Source organism: Bos javanicus, chromosome 5 (assembly GCF_032452875.1).
Source record: "Bos javanicus breed banteng chromosome 5, ARS-OSU_banteng_1.0, whole genome shotgun sequence".
NCBI classification, from domain to species: domain Eukaryota; kingdom Metazoa; phylum Chordata; class Mammalia; order Artiodactyla; family Bovidae; genus Bos; species Bos javanicus.
The window spans coordinates 54,093,704-54,099,442 of NC_083872.1; positions in this window are offsets into that span (position 1 = coordinate 54,093,704).

The following is a 5,739-nucleotide window of genomic DNA, read 5'->3' on the forward strand; positions in this document are numbered from 1 at the left end:
AATTCAGCTTGCTAATACCAAAGAGTAGACTAGAGTTTCAGATGAAGTTGACAATGTGGATTTGAACTGCATCAGTCCATGATTGAATTCATGGGTGTGGAACCTCGAATGGGGAGGAGCCGTGTATACAGAAGATCAATTAATTACAAATTATCCTCGGATTTTCACTTTGCAGAGGGTCAGTGCTCCTAACCCCTACATCATTCAAGGGTCAATGTACCCCTGCAAAAAAGAGTTAACTGGAAGCTATGAATAATTCATTGATTAGAAGCAGCTTCTCAGTCATCCAGTTGTCCAGATGACACTGGACTTTGAACGGAGAATCAACTTTTATCTTGTAGACTTAACCCTGGGGCTTATTTGATACAGAGCACTGCCTCTCAAAATATCATTCTGAGGATCATTTAGATATACTGCTAAGAAACTGTATATCTTTAGTTTCTCTGAGACTGCCTTGATACTTCTTTACTTTCCCAAGCACTTTCTAGCCAACTTTGTGTTGACCATGGAGAGAATGTGCCCGCTAACTGACCCAGAGCTAGAACTATGCTATTAGGGGCTCCTCACTCCCTCTCCTGTCTTTGGAATATATGTTCTGTCCACCATTCCAAAATTAGGAGCTGTTACAGGGACACACCCTTGAGAGATTAAGGTGTGTGGAGACCATATGGACACTGTACGTGACTGACCAGTTAAGACTTTAGTATAGACTTTTAAGATCCTGGTGATGGATACAAAGATTTACTTGTCTGGTGGCTGCCTGAGACAAGCTTGGTATGTAAGCTCCTGCACTTGTTAAACCTTCTCCCTATCAATCTGAAATGGTCTCTCTCTTTTTTAAAATTTTATTTTCCTTTTATTTATTTTTTTCGACCATGCATGCAACATGTGGAATCTTAGTTTCCTGACTAGGAATCAAACCCATGCCCCCTGCATGGAAGCATGGATTCTTAACCACCAGACTGCCAGGGAAGTCCCTGGTCTGTCTCTTTATTACCATTCTCTTTGCCCTCCAGGATACAAGCTGCAGTTTCCAATTTCACCTGGAAGCTCCAGAGGTTTCCAGCCAACATCTTAGCTCTACCTTCACCTCCTTTTCATTCCTGCTTCATCCAGCTCATTCAAATGTGTATTCTACCATTCACATATGTAGAGATAATGAATCAATTCCTTTACATTGAATGGGTATGACAGGTGTATTTCATGCATGTGACAGACTAAAGCAGAAACAAAATATTTGCTTCTCTTGAGCCATTTGTGAAATTACAAACTCAAATGAGGAATATTCTTAAACTGTCCCATTGTTCCCCCAAATTGACCCAAATGCAATCAAACTAGTAAATTCTGGCTTCCAAACAGAGTGTGTTTGTCACATAAAAATGGAGAGATTTGGAATGACTTGGCTGGAAAAGCCTGCAGTGAGTTATAAAACAAATCTGTATTTGCTTTTTAATAGTTGGTAAATGCATTGCAGTGTCTTAAATAAATTTTCTTCAGCTACAGTCAATAATCCCAGGAAAACCTAATTGACACAAGAAGATGCATTCTCCTCTGTGAAAACCACAGATTTTTTTTTTTTTTATTCTTCAGGTATTTGCCTACAGGGGATGATGGTAACCATTCTCCATCATTCTCTGTAATAGCTTTATGATCTTGCAGACTATACTTATAGAAGTAAAACATAGTTTCTGAAAATGTGCTAGGTAGTTGCTTGTCTCTGTTATCTCATTCTTATCCTTTAACAAAAAAATTATTGTAAAGACCAGTTGCTTCTCATTTTTTCAACAGAAGTGTTTCTTTCAAAGACTTCAGGATAAGATGATAACCGTATCGGCTAAAAATTCAAGGGAGGCCAGTTTAAGGAGTCTTTACAAATATACCATGTAAAGCAGAACCTAGGTGGCACACTGGTAAAGAATCTGCCTGCCAACAAAGGGACTCGGGAAACATGGGTTTGATACCTGGGTCAGGAAGATCCACTTGGGGAAAGAAATGGCAACCCATTCCAGTATTCTTGCCTGGACAATCCAATGGACAGAGGAGCCTGGCAGGCTGCAGTCCATGTGGTCTCAAAGAGTTGGACACAACTGAGCACACTACACAAGGGTTGCAACACTAGAATAAGACCAGAGCTTTGAGTCTCTGAAATCAGTTCAATTTTTAAAAATGTGCCTGTTGGGAAATGCAACACTAATTGGAGGGTCAACCTGCCTAGGAGAAGGGCAAATTGGACCATGTGTTCCCTCAGCACTAAGTCCAAACCAAGTCGAAGATAACAGGAGTGTAAACCAGCTCGACAATTTCAAATGACAAGGTTGTAATATGTGGGGAAACTAAGGATTTTGAGCAACAGACATGACAATAGTAAGAGTTTAAAGTCTTAGAGACCAGAGTATGGAACCCTAAAATTCAGAGACAGAAATAAAACCCTAGGGTCATAATTGGAGCTCATCTTTGATATCGTGTCTTCCTTTTTTTTTTCTTTTTTAATTAACCATAGCTGAATCACTGCTTGGAGAAGGAAATGGCAACCCACTCCAGTGTTCTTGCCTGGAGAATCCCAGGGACGGGGGAGCCTGGTGGGCTGCCATCTATGGGGTCGCACAGAGTCAGACACAACTGAAGCGACGAAGCAGCAGCAGCAGAATCACTGCTTACATGATTACATGATTCCTGTCAGTCACTACAAAAGCTTCCATACAGGTTCCCTATCTCCTGCTTCACCTTTTCCTAACCTGCTTTTCACATTATATAAAAATGATCTTTCTCCATTAGGAATTCCTTGTCATACCTTTACCAATGACTTCTCATTGCATTTAGAATGAAATGCCAAACTCTTGCGTGATTTTCAGAATTGGCGATGCCTTGACTCATGACTTCCCCACAACTTCTTGTCTTCAACCACATTTAAGCGTGCTGCTGTTTCCAGAAGAGATGGAGTCTTTCAAATCTAATTAGCTTTACACATATTACTGCCCTTCACCCACCACCATTTAACCCACTCAATTCTAACCTGTTCCTTGAAACTAAATCAAGGTTTTACTTCATATGGAAACAGACTTGGTTGCTCTCGCATCTTCCTTCCCAAGTCTGAGTTTTCTTATGTGTTGCTATTAACATATTAAGCACTGTATTGTATCTAATGGTTTGTAGTTCTCTCTTCCCCACTAGTCTGTTTTTATCACCTGCCATATCTAGTGTAGTGATGGTAAGTAGGTTTCAACTTGTAATCAAACTCTAAGGCAGTAACTAGCTATTTAAGCTGTCTAGATAACACAGTGTGTTTAGATGATTGTAGTAGAAAAGAGCAAAAGGCATTGTTGATTAATGGTGTTTGTCCTGGGCACTGGTTGTAGGAAGAGCAACATGCATATCATATATTTGATCCTTCTAGTCTAGCACATAATGCAGTCTCAAAGTTTTTGGTGAATGAGTTAATAAAAAATGCAAGCATTAAGAAAGAAAGAGTATAAAAGTGTATGGGACTAAAAGCAAAACTGAATTAATGTTGGCCCAGAAGCATTAAGCTTCTTCAAACCTGTGGATGAGCTTGATATTGGAATCTAGAGAAGGCTGAATCAATACATTTTGATTATGTAGCTACAGACCTTGAGGACAGAGCACAAAAGATATGTTTCTAATGTGCTGACTCCAGATAAAAAGCAAAAATTATCATAGCTAGCCAGTGGCATTCACTAAGACTGAAGACTTTGGATGGAATGGTAAAGCTTCTTGAGAATCTATTGAAGAGATAGATTTTTAGAATAATCACAATAATCTTGAGTGCCTTCATAAAGCTAAACTGCTGGAATTGTGGGTGTGGCTAAGTGAGGACTAAGGATAATTACTATAACCTTAATAGATGCAAAGAAATATTGTTTCAATTATCTTAATATATAGACTAAATTTATAGAATCAGCAACATCAAAGTTCATGGTTTAAAATTAGAATTCAGAGGAACTTTGTTATATTTTTATCCCCAGAGAAGATACCACTTTATAAGTTGGAGTGCTTCATATGGAGGCAATTTGGTGGCCTCAGTAACTGAAAATTGCTTGGATAATGTGAGAGATTGTCTCAAGTTTTTCTTCACAGATATAGTATTCTTTTAAAGATGTTTGGTAGCTTTCAAATATTAGATGGCGCCTTTCAACACCCTGTGATCTATCTGGAAACTTTATAGCTTAGAGTACCAGTTGTGATTAGTAAAATGTTCAAAGGAAAGATATATACACACACATTTATTTGATAAGATGCTGTAGATCAGAAGCTCCTTCTTAATTTATGTTTCTCTTTTGGTGATGGTATTCGGTTAGATAGTCCAAAATTGTAATATATTATGGAAATAATAATTAAGTTTCTTTATACATATGTCAGTTCAAGAGCTTGATAATTAGGATTGTTTTTGCTGATCTGGTGCTCTCAATCGAGACTTTAGTTTAATTATACCCTTTCAGTTTATGTTACTCTGTGCTCCATGCTAAGCCGCTTCAGTTGTGTCCAACTCTTTGCAACACTATTGACCATAGCCTGACAGCCTTCTCTGTCCATGGAATTCTCCAAGTAAGATACTGGAATGGGTTGCCATTTCCTTCTCCAGGGGATTTTCCTGACACAGGGATCAAACCCAAGTCTCTTGTCTCCTGCACTGACAGGTGGGTTCTTTACCACTAGTGCCACCTGGGAAGTCCCTTATGTTACTAAATGATGATAATAAAAAGTTAAGAAAAGAACCTAAAGGACTATACCATTTATAATGGAAAGGTTGGAGAGACATGAAAACTTGGATCAAATCAGTTTAGTTCAAGAAGCAACTACTGTGGTTGGCATAAGGTTACAAAGATAAATAAGCTTTTTATTTTGTCTCAATCTAGCTACTGGACTTAAAAAACTTGGCTTTCCATTTCTGGGCTTTTTTTTTTCTGCTTATTTGAAAAGTTATGGTGTTGGGATAGGGTAACTAACTTTTAATGACTTTTTTTGTTCTTAAATGTTTAGAATCTCATGAGTCACTTGACTGACTAATATACAGCCTTATGAATATTACTCATCAATATTTTGCATTAGTTGTTATATTGAGTCACAAAGTTTTCCAAAATTCTCAGATTATGTTATAAAAAAAGAAACAGAATAAAGCACACAAGGTCAATTAAAAAAGATGCTCCAGAATGATTTTGTACATTCACTATTAACTCAGCCTTAAAAATAAAAACTCAAGGCACAGGCAGATGTACTACAGAAAGACCTGATGAGTACAAGTTTAAAGTAAAGAAGTTGAATTGCCTGGTCATTTTGGTTTATGCAGTGGAGTAGACCTTGGTCTTTTTTTGTAGGGGTGGGTTGCTTCTAAGAATCTTACCTTTAGCCTCTGGTTAGGATGGAAAGAGGCAGAGACCACTTCAAACAATAGAATTTTAAATTGCCTAACACTTGCTCTGGCAGTCTACCCTAAAGCTGGCCAAAGCTCATGGAAAATCAATTTGGAGGCCAGCAGTGCAACTTCAGAGGAGGAACGCATGTTCCTGGGGATTCAAAGGATGGGTCCTGTAGTGGCAGCCTGTAGGCAGCTCAGAAGGTGGCCAAGTCCCTATCTGCGAAGGGTAGGGCTCACTATTAACAGCAGGATGGCCTCACAGAACCGGCTTCCTGAAGTTTGACTGTGGATGCTGCTCTATCTGCATATGATTGATGATTTTCTGTGTTTTTGCCTTCCCAATGGGGCTTCCCTGGGTGGTTCAA